Genomic DNA, 25,908 nt, shown 5'->3' with positions numbered 1-25,908 from the left:
CGTAAAAACAATCCAAAACTGTACACAGCGTGTCAGGATCATCCTAACTATTTTCAGCATATCAATGGATGCTGTTCAATCATCTGAAAGTAAGGTCTAGACAATTTCAAAGATCAAGACCGATTAGTTGAAATAACTCGACCACCAAGTGACTGCACTAAAAATGAAAGTCTGACCCCTTTCACCCCTCTGTTGCCAGCTAATTTACTACTGTAAGCCACACTTCCACACCCCCCCCCCCCCCATACCTGCCCAACTCCCTCTTTTTTCAACCCCTCATACGGATGTTCCTGATGGTGATCTACTATTCAGAGGTTTAACAGCTTTTCAACCAGGGTAGTGAGCAGTTTGCAACCACAGAGATCAAGCCAAAGAACCATGTTTTCAGGCCCGTGCGAAAATTATAGCTCTATTCTGCACGTAGTTTGAAAGAAATAATTCCACAACATTAGAGCAAGTTAAGAGAATGTCTTCCTTCCCAGTCAGGAGTTCGTATGCGTGGAATCAAGAGCAGCAACGCATCCAAGGAGCATAAAAGCAGTTGATGGATCTAAAGAGCCAATTTAGTTTGGCTACTAAACTGAAGTCCTTGTTTACACAAAACAGTGTGAAAGAAGCACTGAGATTTAAAAATAAGACCCTGCAGAACCAGAAGGAAGTTAAGATTTTTGAGAGACAAATATAGCTTTATGGAGGCAAACCCAACAAAACCCTAACTGCAACGTTATGAATTTGTGGAAGAATATAAGCTACTTACTTGTGGAGAAGTGTGGCTCAGGGGTTAGAGGTGGCAGACTCGGAAGCTGAGATCGGCCCTGGACCAGGGTTCAATTCCCCGCCTCGGCGGGTCTTGGGCTAAAAATTCCACGGACTCGATAATTCTCGCTCCGGTGCCTTCTCGACTCACGGGTTCACACTCTGCGACTCTGGCAATAGCTTGCTTAATCTCCACAACGGCCCCTCGCGGTGGGATGCCTGGCTTTCACCTTGTGGATACCCTGCTGGGGTTGTCTCACAGGGGAATACCAGGACAGGTTCCCTAAGCAAGCGCCGGAAAACCCACTGCGGGTAGCTGTGCGCTATATAAGCTCAAATACATTTACATTTACTTGTAACTGGAGTTCTCCAGTATTTAGTTATTTGAAAGATTTATAAAGCGCACAGCTACTCAATAGGGTTTCCCGGCGCTGAAAGGCGGGACAAGCAAGGTTGGAGGCCAGTTGGCAATTAGGCCTGACTAAAAAGAAAGGTCACCCATATGGGTCAGCCGCACTTCGGGAACTGAGGGGGGAGGAGAGGAGGAGGAGGAAGAGAGGAGGAGAGGAGGAAGAGAGGTGGAAGAGAGGAGGAGGAGGAGAGGAGGAGGAGGAGAGGAGGAGGGGGAGAGAGAGAAAGAGAGAGAAAGAGAGAGAGAGGGAGAGAGGGCGAGATTGACCGATCTTAGATTGCAAGAGGGTTGACAAGGCTCAACAAGGTTTCATATGTACACGGGGGGCAAGCCGTGCTGAGCTCTAAACATGTAGCAAAGGGACTTGAACTCGATACGCTTACTAACCTTGAGCCAGTGGAGTGGATGAAGCAAAGGGGAAACAGGTGTGCCGAGGCAACCGAAAACAAAAGACACAATTGATGGACGGAATACAGAACAAATCAAAACATTAACCCCCAATCAAGGTATCTGGGTTAAATCCATCATTCTTTTGCTCACCAATACACCCCAGTTTAGACCTGGCCATATGCAAATCAGTCTTGACCCTGTGCCTCAAGGGAACAGTCCAGCCCGAAAAGCCAAGCAAAGCCAAGTCTTCCCTGGACCGGAAACCAACATCCTAGGACCGGTTTCGGGGTTTCAACCCCCTTCAGCCAGGCTAGCTTGATTCCAGTGGCAGAGGAAGCCCAGGACCCACGTCTGGTCATACCTGGCGCACTTAGGGCGAGAAAGCAAAAGACACGCAATTGATGGACGGAATGCACAACAAATCAAAAAATTCACCCCCAGTCAAGAAATTTGGGTTAAATCCATCATTCTTTTGCTCACCATGCCACCCCAGTGTAGACTTGGCCATATGCAAATCAGTCTTGACCCTGTGCCTCATAGGAACAGTCCAGCCCGAACTGCCAAGCTAGGTCTCCCCTGGACTGGAAACAAGCATCCTAGGACCGGTTCCAGGGTTTCACCCCTCTTCATCCAGGATAGCTGAATTCCAGTTGCACAGTGAGCCCAGGACGGTGCATTTGTCACCCAGAGTGGGACGGTAGGCCTAGACGTTGGTCCCGTGCTCTCCATGCCACTGGAAACAAACTATCCTGGCTGAAGAGGGGTGAAACCCCAAATCCGGCCCTATATTGCTTGTTTTCAGTCCAGGGAGGACCTGGCTTGGCAGTTCGGGCTGGACTGTTCACATGAGGCACAGGGTCAAGACTGCTTTGCATATGGCTAGGTTCAAACTGGAATGGCATGGTGAGCAAAAATTGATGGATTTAGGCCCAGATCTCTGTACTGGGGTGAATGTATGACAATGTTCTGCATTCTGTCCATCAACTGTTTTTTAGGCAACCAAAAAAGCAGGCGGGCTGCCGCATTCTGAATGACCTGTAGATGGCAGACAGAGGTCTTGGCCGCACCAAGATACAGTACATTACGATAATCCAGTCTGGAGATCACCACGGCCTGCAAGACAGTTCTCTGAGCAGCTGGTGGAATTAGCTAGAGGATTTTCTTTAACCACTTGATGGGCCGCAAAGCAGGCAGAGGTGACTCCAGAGACTTGGGCAACAAGAGAAAGCTTGCCGTCTATGGTAAAGCCCTAGTTCTTAACCTTGGGGACCGGAGCAGGCAAAGGTCCCAGAGACCTCCGTCAAAAAGAATTCCCCTTTGGGCAACCTAGTTTACCAAAACCCTTACATTCATACACATAATCATATCACCAGGACATAACACCACCACCACCACCATCAAAGGCCAAGTGATGAAAAAATACAAGTATTTTATTTGAATTTAATAAAACATTGAAAAGAAATGTAAAACACTGTTGAGCAAATGTTGCAAGCAAAATTTAAAAACCACACAAAATACAGTAATGGGAGAACCTGCAAGAAAAACTGTTTCTAATCATCTAATCGAATGGAGTTGGAACACAAAGCCAGGGAGCAGTGGTATATTTTGCGGTTTAATACTGAACGAAATGGCCTTAATTCGAAAGAAGAATGGAAATGCCTAATAGGGGAAAAGTAAAAATAGGGTGGTAGTTTCGGAACGTTTGCTACCTTCAGGTTATATACAGACCGTGGATAAGGTCTAGGTACTGATATGAATTCATTCTGTCATAAAATATGGAAGGGACTTTAGTATGGAGACATCCTTCTCCTAATAATAAACAACGACCTATCATACTTATGCTGCCTTGATTTTATAAAGACAGGCTGTGATGGACACTATGTTTAGGGGGTCATTCTGATAAAAAATAATGCGCTTTTTATGAAAAAATAAAGAGTGGAGCCAACTAGGTAGTAGTACAATACTTTCTTAAAGTTCGTTCATATACATATTTGGGCATCCTTTCTACAATAGAAAGTAATATAGATTCGGCCTCTTTTTTAGGTCTCGCTGAGCCAGCGCACATGCGCTGCTCGGAGAGCATTTAGTAGCAGCTTTGGGAAGTGCTCCCAAAGCAGTGACCAGCTTGCTAGAACGCGCGCATCCCTTGCGTGTTTTATCGCTTTCACAGTGATCGTGATCTCGCTGACGTTTGTGGCCAATGCTTGTTTTACTTTGAAACTTACAGAAACTAAATCAGCACTGCCACCTTGTGGACCGAATTGGATAAACGCTGTACACCTTCGAACTTAGTTTGCCTTCTTTCACAGCACGGATCGCTTCTTAAAGAACTTGCCGAAGTTCCCTGAGGAGTCCGGACCACTAAACATTTTGGAATGGCGCTATTTGTAGTTACTTGTAAGTAAGGTGGTCCTTGATGGAAAGTTGGAAACCCCTTGTGCCTCCGTATGCAGATTATAGATTTCTGGAGGTGGTAATGAGTTACTTTTTGTTGTTGTAGCTGTTGGTTGTGCGCATTATTGCAACCTGATTGTGTTGCGTTTACTGTGGGCGTTGTTTTGGGTTCGCATTTTGACTGTTTAGGCACGCCGATGCCGAAGATGCATGCATTCCACCCGGGAGCCCACGCAGCCGCCGCCTCAGTATGCAGCTCTTGGCGGGTGCACTAATCTGCCACCATGTGTTCTCGCCCCTAGCTGCTCCTGCCAACCAGGGGGCCACGATCACACTGCGCCAAATTGGGCTTCTTCCTACTGCTTCATTTTAAGGGCCAGAAAATCACCAAGCACCGCACCTGGCACTTTCGGGTAGCTGCCTGTTGTTGCCGTCCACCCCCTCTGCTCCCGCCCAGAGATTCATTGCTACCCAATCGTACCCTGCTGGAGGTGGTAGAGTTCACAGCTGCGCGCGCTTCTTTATATTGCTCTACTCTCGCCCTCCCTTGTTTAATTAGCCGCCTTCTCTTGATGTTTGCACCCCCTCCCATAGAGCTCTACCACACAGCTGACTCTGCTTCTTGTTTAGGAGGGGGAGAGAATGTGCCTTTCTTTTTTAAGGTAATCCGTGATGGCACATGTGCCAAACAAGTGAGTTTGGACTTCTCACATGCAGCAAACCAGGGTTAAGGATTCATGTTACAGTTCTGTTTAATACACTAGTAGTGTTTTCACAAATTCTTTCAACGAAAAAGAAGCTTCCTGTGCCTGGCTGTGTTGGGAGTAGGAACCCGAGGGAATCCCATCTTGCCAGCTTTGTTTACCCCAGTTCATTACTGAATAAAGGTTGTTTATGTATATCACTTTATGTACTTCTAAAATTACATTGAATTTGTGACCTATGTGATTGCATTATCTTTCCGTACATCATGTGAAAATATGACTTGGCCTTTAATACCACGTTCAAATGCCATTGTCAACGAAGAAACAAATTACTTCTCTTCTATACCACAGCTTAAAGTCTGGGGCACCTGTCTGTTTACACAAGTGGCTTGGAGCACCGACATGGTTCGTTTTTCACCATTCCTGCGTGTTCTGGAACAGGTTGAACGTGAATGTGCATGCTTTTTTTTTGTTTGGAGGGGCAGTGCAGTATTAGCACTTTGGATTCATATGGTGGGTTATTTACAGGCACCAAAGTGTTTGTGGGTTAGTTGAACGCAGCGAGCTTCCTGTGGACGTATGCGAACAGTGAAATGGTTGAATGCAGTTTTTGCAGACTTTGAAGTGTTTGAGAATAATTTTCATGCTAGGAAGGTTTACAAACAGTATTGTGTGTCTAGAAGCCCGGCACAAGGCCAACCCTCAAGACCTCAATCCCCTCGACCTTCTCACTAAAAAGAAGTATGAATACAATGCCATAACTAGTAAAAGAGCGGGCGTTTGGATTAACCGCTTCAAAGCCCTACAACTTTGTGAAGGAAATAAAGCAGGTAAACTACTGGCTTCGTATCTCAAACACAAGCAAAAGCTGTCAACCATTTCATCAATAAAAGACGCCACAAATACTACCCACACAAATCAAACTAAAATCCTTGATACATTCAAATCCTTCTACGAAGAGCTTTACAAGAATGACAAATCGCTGGACATAGCAGCATGCACCGAATATCTTGAGTCTCTAGACCTTCCTAAACTTTCAGAATCTGACAAAACACGATTAGGTTCCACCATCAGTAAAACAGAGATCGCAGAGGCCATCAAATCTCTAAAAAATAACAAAGCCCCCGGCCCAGATGGCTTCACTGCTTCTTTTTATAAAGCCTTTGAAAACCAACTTACCCCCACCCTCCACACTGTTCTCAACTCTACGGCGTCCAGTGGATGTATCTCACCCTCTATGAGCGAAGCCAACATAGTCGTGATCCCTAAAGAGGGGAAAGACCCGCTCCACACCAAAAACTACCGCCCCATCTCTTTGATAAATCTTGATTGCAAGATATATGCCAAAATCCTAGCGAACCGACTAAACGCTGTTCTTCCCAAATTGATAAGTCCGTCGCAAGTTGGCTTTCTGAAACATAGAATGTCAAATGACAACACCAGACTTCTGTGCCATATATTAGAGAAAGCTAACAACTCCCAATCCCCGATGGTTGCGATCACCCTGGACGCTGAAAAGGCCTTCGATAAGGTTTCATGGCCTTTTCTTCAATACTGTATGCGCTCTTTCAATCTCGGACAATCGTTCATCACAATGGTGATGGCCCTGTACGCCTCCCCCTCGGCTCGGATAGCAATTAATGGCACCCTCTCTGACCCATTTCGCCTCTACCAAGGTACCAGACAGGGCTGCCCACTCTCTCCGGCTCTCTTCCTTTTGGCCCTTGAACCCCTTCTAACTGACATCAAAAAGAATGAAGATATTCAGGGAGTCTCCTTTGGAGATACTCAGATAAAATTGGCAGCGTATGCTGATGATATATTAATTGCAACAGAAAACCCGGCCAAATCAAACGAGGGTCTCATGACCTCAATCAGCAAGTACTCGTACCTATCGGGGTACAAGTTAAACAAAGACAAGTCCGAGGTTAAACCACTAAACATCTTCACCACCAAGGAAGTTCTTGGTACCTCAGGTCTAACTTGGCAAACAGGAGCTATAAAATATCTAGGAATAGAGTTTACCGACAAATTAATGAGCACCATCACGCACAACGAAACGTTGACATTAACAAAAGTGAAAATAATCCTTGACGGCTGGTCCCCACGATTTATTACTTGGTGGGGAAGGATTGAAGCTATAAAAATGATGATATCACCGCTAATCAACTACCTGAGCACTATGCTGCCCCTCACATTCTCAAAAGATTTCCTCTCCAAACTTGATAAATTAATTTCCTCCTTCCTTTGGCATGGGAAAAAAGCCAGAATTAGCATAAAAAACTAAGGCTGGATAAATCCCTAGGTGGCGTCAATCTAGCCGACTTTAAGCTCTATCAAACCGCGTTCTTAGCGAGGCAAGGGGCTTTTTGGCTCACCCCACACCCAGACTACACCCCAGTGTGGCTGATGGTGGAAAAATCCATTCTGCGTGGCCTTCCACCCTCCACCCTCCTCACTACCAAACCACAATCCACTGTATCCTCAGGTACCATCTTCAGAAACACGAAGGCTGCCCTTCTTCATGTAAGCAAATTTTTACCGCACCAATTTTGTAAATCAAGATGGGAATCACTGTGGAACACCAGACTGCTATACAAAGGGAAACCAATGAATAATCCTACTTGGATAGAGAAGGGTATACACTTCCCTCATCAGCTGTTTGATGGTCCGTTGCCACTCACTTTCAACGACCTACAAGACAAGTTTCAACTCCAGAACATAGACTTCTATTACTTCTTACACATCAAAGTAGCCCTCTCCAAAACAGACTTATCCAACATCACCCCCTCCCTTCCTGGCTACCTACATACGATTAATAGACTGGGTCATCAGGTGTCCAGAATATACAAACTGATCCGCCCACAGTCCACAAATCTGACAACATCCACACAGTCCTTCTGGGACTCGTACTCTTCCACACCAACCTCGGAAGCAGAGTGGGCCAGAATATGGGAGTCTACCTCACGACACAAAATCAGCCCTACATTATCCCAATCTAAATTCTGGCTTCTCCACAAAGCTTTTTGGACTCCCAGGAGACTCTTCCTGCACAACATCAAGGAAGACGACTCCTGCTGGAACTGCATGGCAGAGGGTGGGGACCTTGAACATCTAATATTCAAATGCCCCTGTGTATCTGACTACTGGGATAGAATCTTCGAATTTATCACCAAAGTGCTGCATGTCTCGCTCCCGAGGGAATTTACAACCTTAGTCATGGGCTTCACCAAAGCTGTTAACCTCAATGAAAATGATAAAGCCCTACTTGACTTACTTTTGACAGCAGCGGTCAAACTCATACTGAATAACTGGAAGGACACTGGCAAAGCTTCTTTTCCCCACTGGCTCAACTGGGTCTCGAACCTCAGAAGAGCCGATAATATTGCGCTGGCCGCTACACCTTGGCGCCCCCCTTATAGGAACCTATGGTCCTCGTTGGACGCTCATTTCGACCTATTTAAACCACCATGATTACCTGATGTACATATGCACCATGCACATATACACCCTGCCCATAGTTCGGGTTGCCTACCTGCCCAGGCGACTAACCTCATTGACTTATATGGCTATCTTGCTCCACCTATGACTGTAACCTTGTAAATGTACTGATGCAATGCCTGTGTTTTACATTTTATTATTAGTTTAAATTGATTATTGTTTTTCCTATCTTATCTTAACTTAATTTACCCCTCCTTTGTTCCCGTTATACTTGCTTACTTGCTCTTGTTGACATCGGAACCATGCATGATTTATGCTCATGTCTGTAATGCTTGCTCACCTCTCTCAATAAAAAATTTTGTGAAATAAAAAAAAAAAAAAAAAAAAAAACAAACAGTATTGTGTTAATGGCAATTGAAGACAGTTTGATTGTCTGTGTGTTCAAACACGGAGATGCTTGTGAAGGGTGTTACACTATTTGCAAAGGGTAGTGTTTTTCTTAACAATAGCCTCTGTTGGGTAAATAGAACTTATAAGTCATTGATTGTGACTTTCCCTACTCTGATGTGTCCATGGATTGCCTTCTCTTGCCAAGCATGCATTCCTGTTGGCCTCGTGAGCTACAGGCGCCGGGGAGGAGGGCGGGCGATATGAATGTCAGCAGCCCTACATGCCAAGAACTGATGCATACTGGTAAGTAGCATATTCGGTTCGAGGCATGTGGGCTGCTGAATTCATATCTGCATAGAATACATAGCAGTCCCTCCATTAGCGGCAGCCGCTTGTGCCAGCTGCAGCAGTTTGGAAAAGTGTTTTAAGAACAGCCTGCCCTACAGCTGCCTGCTGTTTGGAGTGCACATCCACACAGTAGTGTTTTGTAAATGTGTGTGTGGTAGACCATGTGGCTGCTCTACATATGTCTTCTAAAGGAATATTTCCAAGGAAAGCCATGGAGGCCCCCAACTTCCGGGTGGAGTGGCCCGCGGGGGAATCGTTAGAGTGCGCTTGGCTTTCTGATAGCAGATCTGAATACACTTAACGATCCACCTGGCTATACCAGTCTTGGAAATGGGGTTGCCTTTGTGTTGTGGTGAAAAGGCAACAAATAGTTGTTTCGTCTTCCGAAAATCTTTGGTCCTATCAATGTAGTACATCAAGGCTCTTTTGACGTCAAGCGTGTGGACCATTCTCTCCGCAACTGACTCAGGATTTTGGAAGAACACAGTTAGTTCTATAGTCTGGTTGATATGGAACTGAGAAACCACCTTAGGAAGGAACTTAGGGTTAGTGCGAAGCACCACCCTTTTGGAATGAATTTGTATAAATGGCTCTTGGATCGTTCGTGCCTGGAGTTCACTAACTCGTCGTAGTGACGCGATAGCTATTAGGAAAGCCACTTTCCATGTCAAGAACTGAATCTCGCATGAATGCAGTGGCTCGAAAGGGGGACCCATCAGTTTGGTGAGGACCAAATTTAGGTTCCATTCGGGAGCTGGTGGGGTCCGTGGAGGAATGACTCGTTTGAGTCCTTCCAAAAAGGCTTTGATGGCAGGCACTCTGAAAAGGGAATAGGTCTATCTCTGGATGACCCCACCTTTGGAAGTACGGGTGGAGAACTGATGGATGTATCTCCCACTCGTGCATTTGGTGGCTGTACCTGCTGAGCAGGTCCGCCATCTGATTGTCCTTGCCCGGGAGGTGTTCCGCCATGAGGAAGATGTTCCTTTAAATGGCCCACTTCCACATGCTCTGAGCCAGATGAGACAATTGGGGAGTGTGTGTACCTCCCTGCTTCTGGATGTAGTACATGCCCGTCATGTTGTCCGTCCGGATCAACATGACCTTGTTGCACAGATGTACTTTGAATGCTTTCATCGCCATGAAGATAGCCAGTTCTAGAACGTTGATGTGCATCTTCCTCTGCAGTGCCGTCCATAGTCCCTGCACAGTGTAGTGGAGTACATGAGCTCCCCAACCCTGGAGAGATGCGTCCGTCGTCAGAATGATCTGTGGCACAGGCTCCTGGAACGGTCGTCCCTTGCAAAGGTTTTGTGGATTCCACCAATGCAGAGAGTTGTATGCACGACCGGTTACCAAAACTAGGTCTTTCAACTGTCCATGAGCCTGAGTCCACTGACGTGCTAAGCACTCCTGAAGTGGAAGCATATGTAGTCTCGCGTGCGGGACTATGAAGATGCAGGAGGCCATCATGCCTATCAACTGCATGAACACCCGTGCTGGAAGCGAGTGTTGAGGTCTGAATTTCTGTATCGGCGATTGAATGCTGCTGACCCTCACTGAATTTGGCTGTGCTTTGGCTGCCAGAGTGTTTATCATCGCACCCAGATACTGCTGTATGTGGGCGGGTTGCAGGTGGGACTTTGGGTAAGTCAGTGAGAATCCCAGATCGTGAAGAAGGTGAATGGTGTGGGACATGTGGGCGGCACACTGCTGGGCCGACTTTGCCTGGATTAGCCAGTCGTCCAGATAAGGGTAGACGTGAATGTTCTGTCTCCGTAGGTGTGCAGCCACTGTCGCCAGGCACTTTGTAAACACCCTGGGTGCCGTGGTGACTCCGAAAGGTAGAACCTTGAACTGGTAATGTTGATTTTGGATGGTGAACCCGAGGTATTTTCTGTGTGACGGGTGCAGCGGAATATGAAAATACGCATCTTTCAGATCTAATGTTGCAAGAAAATCTCCCTGACTGAGCAACGGTAGGACTTGCTGCAGTGTTAGCATGTGAAAGTGCTCCGACAGAATGTACTGATTGAGGGGTCTGAGGTCCACTATGGGTCTGAGGGACCCGTCCTTTTTTGGTATCAAGAAGTACAGTGAGTAAACTCCTGTGCCTCTGTCTTCCGCTGGCACGAGCTCGATTGCCCCTTTTTGCAGCATGACGAGTACCTCCTGCTGCAATAAGTGCAAATGCCCGGCGGACATAGGACGGTGTCTTGGGGGTATGTGGGGTGGAGTGGATGTTAACTCCAGACAATCCCCGTACTGGATAAGCTGCGTGACCCACCTGTCTGTGGTGATGGACTTCCAGACTGGCAGGAACTGTTGAAGTCTCCCCCCCCCCGACGGGTGGTGCGTGGTCGGGGGCAGTGACAAGGCGCCACTGTTTGTTAGTGGCGGAGGACCTGGAGTTGTTGTTTCCACGACCTCTGCCCTTGGCGCTGTTTCCACGATATCCACCTCTACTTTGTTTGGTGTATGTGGTTTGCGCGCCACCTTTATAGTACTGTGTGTTCTGGGACAGCTGGCCTCTGGAAACACCTCCATTGCTTGAGCGACGAAAAGAACCACCCCGGAACTGCTGCGACTGGAGAGCCCCCATAGACTTTGCAGTCTCAGTGTCTTTCTTGATTTTCTCTAAGGTGGTGTCCACCTCTGGGCCAAATAGATGATCAGGGTTTACTGTCTGATTTAGAATGGTGGTCTGTATCTCTGGCTTGAACCCGGAGATTGAGCCAGGCATGTCGCCTCAACATGACACTAGTGTTAACAGCTCTGGCCGCGGTGTCTGCTGCGTCCAGTGCACATTTGATAGAAGCATTTGATATGAGCTTCCCTTCCTGGATGAGCATCTCAGCTGCCTCTTTATATTCATCTGGTAGGTGCTGTAACAGGGTCTCAAGTGTGTCGTAATGGGCCCTGTCATACCTGGCTAAGAGTGCCTGAGTGTTTGAAATGCGCCAGATATTGGCCGCTTGAGCTGCTACCCTTTTCCCTGATGCCTCGAACACCTTAGATTCCTTATCTGGGGGAGGGGCATCACCCGTTGTTTGTGAATTAGCCCTCTTCCGGGCATTAGAAACAACAAGAGAGTCCAACGGCAACTGTCCCTTAATGTAAGTAGGGTCTCCAGGCGCCGGTTTGTACTTCTTTTCAATCCTGGGGTTTATCACCCTGGCTTTTGTAGGCTCCTTAAAGATTTTCCCAGCATGCTTCAAGACACCCTTCAACATAGGCAGAGTCTTGACAGTCCTCTCCGAGGTGGGAAAGGTGTCGAAAAGTAAGTCTACTTCAATGGGGTCATGATTTTTAGCCGCCCTTTCAATGAGGGCATTAAACGCTGCCGAATCCTCAGTAGGCAACGTTTTTACAGCATACACTTGAGTGTCTGGGGCAGAGTGATCAGTGTCCACAGGATAGCTGTATTCTGTGCTCTCGGAGCACTGCTCCCCAGCCTTCCAAGGAGGCATCCGTGGTCATGATCATAGGAGATGGTGGAATCCTGAATGTCAGCCCTTCTGCGATGTGGTCTTTCACCAGCCACCACTCGTATGCCTTTCTCATTTCTGGCGTTACCAACACCTTGTCGTTGAAAGAGCCCTCTGCTTGGCACCATTGTTTGTCTAGCTCCTCCTGCAGAGGACGCATTCGCAGCCTGCAATGCGGTATTAATGGTATTCAAGATGACATCGACCCGAGCAAGGACTTGTAGAGTCTTACTGAAAGGCATTTCTTTTTCAGCACCTGCCGAGACGATCAATTTCTGCTGACGTTCGTCTGACGGGCGAGCTGTGCATAGTTTTGTGTCTAAAATGGCCCCAAGGAATCTTGTGGACCTGGAGGGTTGCAGAACTGACTTGCTCTTGTTGAGCTGAAGGCCCAGGTGACTGAACAATTGGATGCAAGTGGAAACGGCTTGGGACGGTTCCTTGAAAGATGGAGCTTTGACTAGCAGTCGTCCAAGTAGGGGAAAACTTCCAGGGATTGTCTTCTGAGAAAAGCTGCCACCGGTGCCAACACCTTTGTGAATATCAGTGGTGCATGCCGCAGGCCAAACGGAAGCACCTTGAATTGGAAATGGCTCTTGCCTACTGTGAAGCGCAAATATTGTCTGTGAGCTGGGTGTATCGGTACGTGGAAGTACGCGTCTTCTAAATCCAGAGACGCCAAATAGTCGCTGGGGTTCAGTAGACTAAGAATATCTTGGAGAGTCACTTCCACCACAGGGACTCACTTGGGACAAGTGTCGCACTGCACAATGGTAAGTACACTAGACACCCCGCAATTGGGTGACAAAGGGGTCACCGTCTTAACATGGAACGTGAATGGCTTAGGGTCGAAGATCAAGAGGGGCCTGGTGAATGCCTACCTCAAGAGAGTAGCGCCAGATATCATCCTTTTACAGGAGACTCACCTCAGAGGCAATAAGTGCGCGTTTATAGCGAGAGGCCGCCATGTAGTACTAGCGCATACGGGGTACACAGCAGATTCCAGGGGGGTGGCGATCCTCATTAAAAAAACGGCACCATTCAGTATTACCCCTACCTGGCTGGACCCACAGGGGACCTACGAGGGCGTGCAAGGGACTTGGAAAAGGCGTAGGTACACTATCATTTCGGTATACGCGCCCCCAAAGCTACAGGCGCGCACCCTCAAAGTGATTACCTCCATACTCATTGATACAGCAGATACTATACAAATAGTGGGTGGAGATTTTAACAATGTTATGTGCGAAGCGCAGGATCGGTCCAGGACGGCACGTAAAACGGGGACAAGTTCGGCCTTAGCACGACAGATGAATGTCATAGGACTCACTGATGTCTGGAGGTGGCTCCACCTTACACAAGTGACCTACTCCTTCTACTCAGGGGCAAACAGGGTCTATTCAAGTCTAGACTATATATTCACGTCCAGGCAGAACCTTACCTCGAGTGACACAGCGGAATACAAAGCGAGGGGACTATCAGACCACTCTCCGCTGTATGTACAGTTGGGGCGGGAGAGGGGGGCAGAATGGCGTCTGGTGGCATGGGACCTCCAAACACCGGAAATACTGCGGGGCATCAGAGCAGACATCAGGGTCTACGTGGCCGAAAATGAAGGTACGGTTGACTCAGGGATCACCTTCTGGGAGGCGATGAAGCCGGTCCTGAGGGATCGAATACAGAGCAGGTTGGGTGAGGTGCGGCGAACACAACAGGCGGAGGTAGCTAGTATGGAGACGTCTATTTTGGCCCCAGAGACGGAATACCAGCAACGGAAGGAGGATGTATTACTTAGACAACTGTTAGATGCACAAAGAAATTACAGGGAGATGGTCACTGATGAGGCACGTACTCAATCGTTGGCAACCCTCCACCGATTGTATGACATGGGGGATAAGTCCGGCAAACTCCTGGCTTGGCTTGGAAGGAAAGAAAGGGCGGCGAGATGGGTGGATCGGATCACATTGGCGGAAGGTAGACAGGTGCACACAGACGAGGCCATAGCAGACGCCTTTGCGTCCTATTATGAATGCTTCTATGGGGCCAGGGACTTTGGTACGGGTGAGGACGCGCAGCATTACATAGGCGACACAGAGATACCGATACTGTCCCCCGAGGCTAGCACGGCTTTAGAGGCGGAGGTGACCCTAGAGGATATATCTGATGCCATAGCCTCACTGAAGCCGGGAAAAAACCCCGGGCCAAATGGCTTTCCGGCAGAGTTTTTCAAACGGGCTACTGATCTATTGCAACGTCATTTAAAAACCCTCTTCTTGGAGGCATACCAGGCGGAGAGCCTACCAGCGGACCTCGCCTTGGCCACTATCGTCCCGATCTACAAGGAGGGCAAGCCAAGAGACGAATGTGCCTCCTACCGCCCCATTTCCCTCCTCAATATGGAGATAAAGATCTTGGCCACTATTCTAGCTAAACGTCTGCGGTCGGTAATAACAGACCTCATACATATGGATCAGTCAGGGTTCCTGCCAGACAGGGCGACCAAGTTGAACCTTCGCCGCACACATAATTGGCTGCAGGAGGTTAAGGGGAGAAGTGCGCCCCATTGGTTCCTCTCCCTGGACGCGAAGAAGGCCTTCGACGCGGTACACTGGTCTTTCCTAATGGCGTCACTGCAGAGGTTTGGGTTTGGCCCTAAGTTCCAGAAATGGGTCCGGCTCCTATACTCCGCTCCGAGGGCGTGAGTTCGGGTTAACGGGAGGTTGTCCCGCAAATTCCAAATCGGTAGGGGCACGCGCCAGGGTTGCCCGCTATCCCCCCTTCTATTCACACTCACTATAGAAATTCTAGCGATAAAGGTCAGACAAAACCATGGGATTCAGGGCTTCTCCTGGGGAGACTCAGACTCTGCACAGGAAAAAATATCCTTATACGCCGACGACGTGCTATTGTTTGTAACCGAGCCGGACACAACAATCCCGGAATTGTTCAGGGAGCTGGATGGCTTTGGTGCTAGGGCAGGCCACACCATTAATTGGCACAAATCAGTCCTCTATGACCCGCAGGGTCTGGAGCGGGGGGAATGCCTACCGGGGCAGCTAATACATACCAAGGAGGGTTTTCAATACCTGGGAATATTCATTACTCTAGACAGGGGACTCTCCTTTAGCAAAAATATAGCACGAGTCGTAGGCGGCGCAACAACAGAGATGAGCAGGTGGCGGCAGCTCCCGCTCACCCTACTGGGCCGAGCGGCAATATACAAAATGATTATCCTCCCGAAGTTTTTGTATGCGCTCAAAAACGAGTATTACCAGCTGCCAGCAAAAACGATGAATAAAATTCATGCGGACCTTCGGGCCTTCCTGTGGTTAGGGAAACAACCGAGGGTGGCCCTATCAACGCTACAGCGTCACCAGTACAGCGGAGGGATCTCCCTTCCCAACCTGGAGGCGTACTATTGGGCGGAGCACCTTGCTCCAATCAATGATTGGTTACACGCAGCAGCAGATCATCCTACCTATGCGTTAGGGAGGTTTAAATTGTCCACCAAAAACCTACTGTACTATCTATACGGGGGGCGGTGCGGGCATCGCTTCTACCGGCCACGATGATCACGCTGACCGCATGGAATAGGGCCACTAGACGCATGGGGTGGGACAAGAGGCTTACCCGACAGACGCCGCTGTGGCACTGCAAATGGTCGGGAGAACTCAGTAAACTGCGAGGCTTCGGGAGGTGGGACGATATAGGTATCTCAACAATTGGAGATGTGATTGCAAGGGCGGGGAACTAAAATCCTTCCAGGTACTTAGAGATGAATTTGGACTGCACAACACTCAGTTCTACAAATATGCACAGATGAGACATGCATGGAGGGCACAAAACATCACGCTCACAGATATTCCGGAGTACGCACCGCTGGAGGGTAGGTTGCTTCAGGAGCGGGTCTTGGGTCGGGCGGTATCCCTCACATACAAAACACTGACAAACAACATGCTAGGCGACTTGACAGGGCTACGGAGAGTGTGGGAGGCAGACGTGGGAGGGATGGAAGATTTGGATTGGCAGATTGTCCTTATGCACCCCGTGAGGTGGCGATTAAATCGAAGCTACGCCTCATCCAACTGAATGTGCTCCACAGAACCTATTTTGACAGAGTGCGCCTCCTTAAAATGGGAAGGATAACAGACTCGGCGTGCCTTAGGTGCCACCCCCAGAGGTGATTTTTTCCACACGATCTGGGCGTGCAACGCCATACAAACATACAGGGGACACATATTCACGGAGCTAAGTGAGGTCTTGGGAGTGGCTCTAACGAGCGACCCTAGATTAGCTTTGCTGGGCATGACAACCGAGGTGGACTTGGCACGCCCTCTGCTTATCTTTTTGGTACTTGCATTGGTGGTGGCAAAAAGGGACATTGCAAAATATTGGGGGGGCAACCGAAACACCAGGTATAGAAGAGTGGAGGAGGGGCCTGGACTTGTATATGGCCGCCGAAAGAGTAACTTATAAAGCTAGAGGATGCCCAAAGAAGTTCCGGAGAGTGTGGGCTAAATGGAGACAATATCATGGTTTGGAGGGGGGGCGATAAGGGGAAAGTGTTGAGAGACGCGAGGGCTTACAACGCAGTGGATCTGCCAGAAATGACCACAGGGGCCGTATGAAAATTGACTGATCAGACTATGTGAGAGGGATGGAGGATTCTTTGCTAGGGGGAGGTAGGGTGGGTCCGGGGGAGTGGAGGGGGGAAGGGAGGTGTATGCTGCCTTTTTGGGGGTTGTTTTTGTGTGTTCAAGTCGTAGATTTACGTGTTACACTGATAATTGTGGAACAAACAAGTTGCGCAACCAACGGACAGAGGCGGAATGTTGACGCCCTGCCGGCTGCTGATTTTCTTCATTTATTATCCTTTCTGATGCAACAAAAATAATAATAAAAAAAAAAAAGAATATCTTTGAGAGTAACCATCCTGAAAGACAGTTTGATGAGATAGGTGTTGAGCTCTCGTAGGTCTAATATGGGGCGCCAAGTGTCTGCTGTTTTCCGAACCAGGAAGAACCTGGAATAGAAACCTTGCCCCTCTGAGAGAGAGGTACTGGCTCTATTTCCCCCTTGATGAATAGCTGGTGGGCTTCGAGATGCAACAGTCCCAGATGTTTCGTGCGGTTGGCGCCTGGAGCACTTGTTGGAGGAAGATCTTGGAATTCCAACGTATGGCCACTCTGAACAATATTCAGGACCCACCGGTCCGATGTTCTACTCTTCCAGCTGTCCAGACATAAAGATATCCTGCCCCCCACTGATGTGACTGGAAGGGGAGGAACAGTAGACCGAGCCAGGAGGCCGCTATTGCCTCTTGGTATTGTGGCGTCCCTGGCGGTTCCGACGCCCTCTCTGAGATTGGCGAGAGAAAGACGCTGATTGGCCCTGGTGTTGGTTCGAATATTGAGTCTTATAAGACACCGAAGAATACCTCTGCTGGTTGTTGCCTCTAAGAGAAACCTCTGCCTCGTGCTCCTTTAAATTGGACCTTTCGATAGTTCAACTATCCCAAGGACTTAGCCGTGTCAGTGTCCTTTTTTATACTTTGCAGGGCGTCATCAACATGCTTACCGAAAAGCATCTCACCGTCAAATGGGAGGTTTAGGATCTTGTTTTGGACCTCCTGACAAAACCAGGTGGCTCGCAACCAGCCCTGACGGCGCAACACCGCCGATCCTGCCAAGGCACGGAAAGCCATAGAAGCTATATGCATAGCACAATCATTTACTTCAGAGGATGATTTTTCACCTTCCATCAGACCTCTCCTGGCCACTTCCTTTGTTGAGTCCGGCAGTTGTTCCACAAATGGCTCCAAGTCACACCACATCTGGCGATCGTATCTGCCTAGAATGGCTAGAGCATTTGCTGCTCGAACAAGCAGACTGGCCATGGAAGAAAACCTCTTCCCCACGTTATCCAAGCGATTACCGTCCTTGTCCGGAGTCGTAGTCAAGAGGCGTCGATGGGTTTTTGGATTTGCTTTGTGCGGCCTGCGAGATCACAGAATCAGGCTTAGGCTGTCCAACAACACACACAGGACTGCCATCCGGAGCCCTATATTTCTTCTCCAGCCGGGGAAGAACAGGGATGACAGTGGCCGGATTCTGCATGATCTTGATCCCTTCATCCCACACGTGTTCAATTATGGGAATGGATCTGACTGATTTCTGTATTGCTCTTTGAAATCATACAGGACACAGTCAGACTGCTCTGTTGTAATTGGCAGTCCGAACCTCTTCGATGCTCTTGCCATGAGGTTATGGAACCCCCCAATATCTGCTGGCGGCGACACGGACGTGTCCCGTCCAGTGGCGTCTGGATCTTGCAATCCACTGTCCAAGTCTGGGTCCTGCAATGGATCAGTCAAAGGATCTGCATGTACTTCATCATCAGAAGATGTATCCTCCAGAAGGCTATTGGTTGGCTCAGGGTCCGTTGTCCGTGATAGCACCGCTGGTATGACCACTGGTGGTGTCCGAGGTACCACCTGTGTGGGAGGTAGCATGACAACTGGCTGCGTCTGTGGCAGCACCGGAGTTGGAGGTCGTTCAGGCTGCACAGAAGGTTGTGATGGAAACCTGGTTCTGTAGTCCTGCAGTATCATTTGCAGATCAGAGACTAGAGAGTCCGGCATGGCCACCATGTCCTGTCCCAAACCTGGAGGACGTTGCTCCTGAGGAACATAGTGATGCACCTTTTTATATGCATGCTCATAGTATTCTTCTGTGTCAGTCTCTTGCAATTTTACATTCAAGTCTGAGGGACTGTAGGCATCCCCATAATGGCCTCCATCTTCCTCCTCCTCATCCGACTCGTCATCCAGAAGCATTGATGGTGGAAGAGGCGTAACACGTCTAGGAGACGTCATTTCTCGTGTAATTTGCAGCTTCTGTATTGGAAACTGCATTTTTTGACCCGTCGACTGCCTCGTCGACTGCGTCGTCGCAGGTGCCACGGTCGTCGACTGAATAGTCGACGGCACACTGGACCTCGTTGACGGAGTCTTAATTGTCGTCGACGGCATTATCGTAGACGGTTTCGTAGTCGAGCTAGTCGTCATCACCATCAGTGTCGAAGTCGTCGAAGTCTTTGTCATCGACGAGGCTGTCGACAGCACCTTCCCTGACACCATCATCGACGACGAGGAGGAAGTAGTCATTGTCGACGAACAACCAGGTACCTTAAACGCCGACGTCGACGGTCCCGTCGGCGGAGTCAATGAAATAGTTAAAGCTTTAAGAGAAGTAATCGTCGTCGACGTACCAGTTGTTTTCGTCGTCGACGGACGCTGTTTTCTCTCACGCATGGTCCCTGGATTGACTGCAGAGTGCTTTGACAGTTTTTTCCTTTTTGGACGGAGGAGAAGTGATAGAACCTCCTTTTTGTCATTTGTGGCCGTCGCCAATCCACTAGCCTGTCCCAGAATCTCCTTTTCACTTCCGTGAGGAGATTTAATGGGACAAGCCCTCTCAGACCTGTCAGATCTTATGAGGGGCCTTGATAGGGGGCTCGGCTGAAGTAGAAGGAGAAGACCTACCCCTCTTCTTGGATCTCCTGGAAGAAGACAGATGTAGAATCTTCCTCATCCGATGAGAGCACCTCCTTCTGAGTCTTCATCTTCTGCAACCAGGTCAATAGCCGGCCCTCCCTATCTCGCAATGTTTTTGTAGAGAAGGTTCTACAAATTTTGCAGTCTGTGGCCTTGTGGTCCGGGTATAAGCAATAAATACAGCTCTCATGCTCATCTTCTACAAAAAGCCTATTTTCCCCACAAGACGCGCACAGGACCTGAATAAAGCCTTCTTTTCCTTGTCAGACATAGTTGAATTGTAGATGAAAAGTTGAAGAAATAAGTTGAATGGAAAACTGAGCAGAGCTCAGTGGAGACTCCCTAGCACAACGTGCGGTAGAAAAATCTGAGGCTCTGAGCTCTCTCAGGAAGGTTCCAAGGGGTGAGGCTGTTCGGATTGGTCCTTGTGGAAAGTTTGGGCTCTTTTACAAAATGAGATGAGGCCTGGGCCTATTTTCTCTTTTGTTTCTATGATTATGTTATTTTTTATTTACAGAGGCTCCCATTCCGACGACGGGGAATGATACAAAGCATGGGAATCTATGAAAGTTCCAATACTGGGGTAAGTTTAACTGTGTAGAAGGAGGCACGAGGTGGTCTGCATAGAGCATGGTATTTTTGTATTGCCTCCAGATAGGTGACTTTGGCCTCTGGCGCATAGTGCTTTCTCCAAAGTCTCTCCAAAACTTTACATTGTTTTTTTTCAAGTCTAAGAGAGTAGGTAAACCAGGGAGCGGGGATGGAAGCACTCTAGGTTGAGATTTGGTGGAGAGAGGAAGAATAGAACCAATAGCCTCTGACAACTGGTGATCTACTAGGAGCTGATCTGTGTCCAGTTCAGATGTAATGGAGGTAGTGGTCTTCAAAAGCTGCTCATTAGGTGCCTTCATATAAAGAGGAGACCAATTCTGCATTTTTTTTGTCAAGACGGAGGAACAAGGCAAGAGAGCAAAAGAGGAATCAATAAAAAAAAAAAGGAATTGCAAGGTGGCCCGACCAGCCAAGTTGAATGGGAGGTGCAGTAGACCGTGTGGGAGATTAGAAAAAATAGGGTGCAGAAAATGCCCTGCTGCAAGAGTAGTTAAGGAGATAAGCGAGAGATTCAGGGTCATCAGATCATCCAAGAGGGTTCGGACGGATTTATTACTAGGATCATCAAAATGAAAATATAAGTCACCAAACACTAAGAAATTAGCCACCTGAACAACATGAGGGGTAAGTAGTTCAGTCAGCAGAGAACCCCAGTTGTTAGAAGCCCCAGGGGGTGGTAAATGAGGGCACCAGTATTGGTATCTTTCATAGATTCACATTCTTGAATCGTTTCCGAAGTGGGAGTCCCACAGTATTGTATCAAAGTAATTATATTTGTAGCATAGGGTACAATGGCATTGGCCATGAATTTAACATCTATGACCCTTTGTAAAATAGGGCCAAACTGAGTCTACAACCAATCAGGCAACAGCATCCTTTAGAACTTTCCCCACAGATGCTAGTTCCCTCAGAATATCAAGCACAAGTGGGAATAAATATAATCCCAACTAGTAAAGGGGGGCCTCTAGGGGAGGAGGATGGGTCGCATGTTAATCCATGATAGATAGCAATACTGGAGAACTACAGTTACAGGTAAGTAACTTATTTTCTTCTGCAGTATTGGATCTTTCATAAATTCACATACAGGAATCAGAATAATTAGCCATAAACAAATACGTATTAGCAAACCATAATAATGCAAATGTAGTCAATAGATGTGACCAGCATAATGAAAGCAATAGACGTAACAAGAGCTGATGGTAGGAAAATAAATGCATAAAAAAGAAAGAGGCTCACCTTATTAAAATAAATGACGCAACACAGTCCCACGCTGTATCAGCTTTGTAGCATCCAGGCAATGATGCTGGTTAAAGGTATGCCTGTTGGACCATGTGGCTGCTCTGCAGATTTGCTGAATCAGAAAACCAGCAAATAAAGCAGTGGACGAAGCAACAGCTCTTGCTGAATGAGCCTTGACTCTAGTAGTCAAGGGTCGTCCTGCAGCGTTATGACAATTAAATGGCTGTGGCAATCCATCTTGCAATGGAAGATTTAGAGACGGTAGTCCTTTATTCCAATTGCCATAGGCGCTTATTATTATTATTATTTTGAATTTGTAAATCAGCGCACAGCTACCCAAAAGGGTTTCCCGGCGCTGTACAAGAACAGCGGAGAGTGGAGCAGCCTATAGGCTGAAAAGCCATGTTTTCAAGGATCTGCAGAATGAAAGAAGGTTGGGTTGCATGCGGAGAGGCAGTGGCAGGGTATTCCATAGGGTAGGGCCCAAGTAAAGATTGATTTTAGGGACTCAAAATTTTTCTTGGGTGGAGGATCTGAGATTCCGGGAGGGAACATTCGGGCAAACTAAAAGTTGCAAGAAGCTAGGCAACTGTGAATGCTTAATGCGAAACATGTAGGTCAAGGCTTTGAACTTGACCCGTTTCTCTACAGGCAGCCAGGGAGGTCAGCCAGCAATCCGGATGTGGATGAAAATTTGGGAGCGCAGCAGAGTAGTCTAGCAGCAGAGTTTTAAACTCGCTGTAATTTTCATGTCACCTCTTTGTTAACTCCCAAGTAAAGTATATTCCCGTAGTCCAGCCTAGAGGTGAAAAGGGCCTGGACTACGGTACACTGGGCATGAGATGGGAGCATCCACACAATCTTTCTCAACCATTACAAAATGGTGAAACAGGTGGCACCAACCTTGGTGGCTTGCCGTCGCATGGAGAGAGAGAGGCTTCCACAATGAAGCCAAGATTAAGTACGTGAGTGGAAGGCTGTTGGAGCGGACCCATCTCTGGCGGCCAATGTTGGGGGCCCCAAAGGTCTAAATCTTTACCCAGGAGCAGGACTTCAGTCTTATTGCCATTGAGCTTTAAGAAGTTGGCGTTCATCCAAGTCACGACTATACAGAGGCAGGATTTAAGAGCAGAGGGCTGGGTGGTATTACCTGCTGAGAGAGATAGGAGGATCTGGGTATCGTCGGCACAGGAGAATAGCGACGGACCGGATGCCTCTACCATAACCGCCAGCGGTCTCACATAAATGTTAAATAGTAGAGGGCTGAGAATCGAACCCTGGGGGACTTCATGAGGCAAGGGATGAGGCTTTGATTTTGATGTTGTGGAGAAGATCTGGAAGGTGCGACCAATGAGAAAAGAGCTAAGCCAGTTTAGGGTGCCCCGGTGATACCCGATAATTGAAGGGTCTTAATAAGTCTGGTATGGGAGACCGTATCAAAGGCCGCACTAAGGTCAAGTAGTATTAAGGCCATGGTTTCGCCTGCGTCAATCTTATGACGCAGCATTTCTGTCACTCCAAGGAGAGTGGACTCTGTAGAATAACCGGCCCGTAAACCGGACTGGGAAGGGTGCAGAAGCCCATTAGTTTCAATGAACTTAGATAGATGACCATTGATATGTCCTCCCAGGATCTTTGAGAGAGAAGGCAGAAGTGAAATAGGGCGGAAGTTGGAGGGGAGAGAGGGGTCAGCGTTAAACTTTTTTAATAATGGGACAACCATAGCATGTTTCCAGTCGAGAGGAACAGTGGAATCCGTAAGGGTTGAATTGAGCAGCTGGAGAATATAGTTGAGAGAGGGTGATTAAATTTGTCGCAGAACTGTAGTAGGCAATAGATCACAAGGGGATCCAGATTTAATTTTAATGAGATGAGTGAGAGATTTCATGTCCAGAAGTGGCCAAGAGTCAAGATTAATCGTTGTCTGTTTGGACAGAGCTATTGTCAGGCACTGAGGAAGAGCAGATAGAAAACTGAGCAAGTGCAGGGATAGGGGGCGAGGGGGGGTGGCAGTGCTAGCCAGAGCAGAGTAAATAGTATCAACTTTTTAAAGAAAGAATTGAGCAAGATCTTCACATTGTGCAGTGTTGAGAATAGGAGGCGGTAGCAGGGCGGTAGCGCCCAATAGATCCTTAACAAGGTTTAATAACGTTTTAGTACAATTATTCACCTGCGTAATGGACAAGGAGACATAGTTAGCGGGTGCAGCCCTGCAATGGGAATGATAGGATCGCTTAATAGTAAGATAAGCAGATTTAGCTTCAAGTGAGTACGTTCTTCGCCATCGACGTCCGAGTTTTTACATTTGTTTTTTTCCGCTTTTAGTTCATCATTGAACCAGGGAGCGGGGGAGCGGTGGTTATTTAGCTTCTTGGTCGAAGGTGGAAGGCAAATGTCAAGGGTAGTCTGTATCCAGTTATGAAACGCTGACAGGTCCGAGGTGACATCGCTATGAGACTTCGGGACATTATTAGACAGCAGTAAATTAAACTATGTCGAGGTTTTTCCGGTTCCTGAAGGGTATAGCCGTGGAGCTGCTATTTGCAGGTGTGAGGTGGGGGGCGACTATGTTGAAGCCTACTAAAAAGTGATCAGTCCAGCTAAGTGGAGTGGCCCCTGGGCAATGTAAAGAAGGCAGGTTGGAAAAAATGGTATCAAGCAGGTGGCCAGCTTTTTGCGTAGGCCTCGGTTATGAAGTAAGATGTTCATAGCTGCCAAGTCAGAAACCAAGGTGCTACCAATAGTGCAGTTGGGATCCTCTCGATGGAGGTTGAGATCGCCAATGATTGTGAAATTGGCTGAATGTAACAGAAGCGGTCCGACAAAGTCAGGGAAATTAGGAGCCCATGAACCAGCAGGGCTTGGAGGGTGATACACCAGTAGCCCAGACAGGGTAAACTGCGGTGTCAGATTGAGTTTAAAAGTTGCTGCTTCACAGTCGGGAATTGATAGTTCATCAAATTTGCAACGCAGATTTTTTTTTTTTAAATAATAGCGATTCCTCCACCCACCCTGTCTCCTCTGTCTTTTCTAACAATCGCATAGTTAGGGGGCAGGGCTCTGGCCACATCATATCCCGAATAACTGTTAAGCCATGTCTCCGTTAAGAAGATGGCGTCGGGTTGTAGATCTACCAAGAGATCAAAGATGTCTGCCTGATGTTTGGGGAGGGAGCGACAGTTAATGTTAAAAAATAAGAAATTGTTGGGGGGAGCTGGCTTTCATTTCTTAGCTGATTGGATAGGCAAATAGATATAAGTGCTGGGTGTAGTGGCGTCGCTAGGTTCAGTGAGGAAGATTTAAAAAGAAAAATTGCAACCTGGGCAGGCGGAGGTGCTGGTGTCAGCATCCCAGCAGACGAACATTGATCGGGGGTAAGTGCGAAGTTGAGCAGCTGGGTAAAGGAGAGCTTGATTTTGGTATTATTTTGAGGGGCAGGGGTTTGGGCCCCGGATCCCGGCCTTGTGCTGACAGGCGCAGACGGGCTTGCCTTTGGCGTGCCCACTACGCGCTAGTTCCATGGGCTGTTTTTAATGGGCCCGCCTGGGCAGGGGACGCAAGCACTAGAGCGTCCCTTGCCTAAGATGGCGGCAGCAAATGGCCCAACCCGCAAGTAGGAAGGTAAAAATTAGCGAGCAAAGTTTCCCCTTGGCCTCCATCCACCCAAACAGTCCGCACTTGACTGCGGTGGACCAGGGGGGCAGAGGAAAAAGTGCACGATCCCACATCCGCGCGAAAAAATAGAAACGAAAGTCCTACAGGCAGACATAGGTGAGGTATTAAAAATTCAAAAAACAGTTTTCCCCACAGTTTTTAAATATTACAAATCACGGAAGTATTAAAATTGAAAAGTGCAAAGCGCAGAGTGGTAGTCGGCGACAAGGAAAGCTCACAATTCTTAACTGTACAAGTGAGTTGAACGCGTGAGTCCCACAGCCTCTTCTTAAAGGGCCCGCCTGGGCAGGGGACGCAAGCACTAGTGTGTCCCTTGCATAAGATGGCGGCAGCAAATGGCTCAACCCGGAAGTGGGTTAAAAATTAGCGAGCAAAGTTTCCCCTTGGCCTCCCTCCACTCAAACAGTCCGCTCTTGACTGCGGTGGACCGGGGGGGCCAGAGGAAAAAGTGCACGATCGTATACCAGTGCGAACAGCGATGAACAATTGATAACATTTAAAGAACAT

General features: G+C 48.0%; 1 protein-coding gene across 1 annotated transcript in view; it reads right to left on the bottom strand.

The window, feature by feature from the left end:
- The window catches only part of RAB14 (RAB14, member RAS oncogene family), a 221,149-nt gene that overhangs the window by 75,635 nt on the left and 119,606 nt on the right, over positions 1-25,908 (bottom strand). The window lies entirely within an intron of this gene.

Source organism: Lissotriton vulgaris, chromosome 5, assembly GCF_964263255.1.
Source record: "Lissotriton vulgaris chromosome 5, aLisVul1.2, whole genome shotgun sequence".
In the NCBI taxonomy this organism is placed as follows: domain Eukaryota; kingdom Metazoa; phylum Chordata; class Amphibia; order Caudata; family Salamandridae; genus Lissotriton; species Lissotriton vulgaris.
The sequence above is the reverse complement of the archived record's forward strand: the minus strand, read 5'-3'. Positions and strand labels throughout refer to the sequence as shown.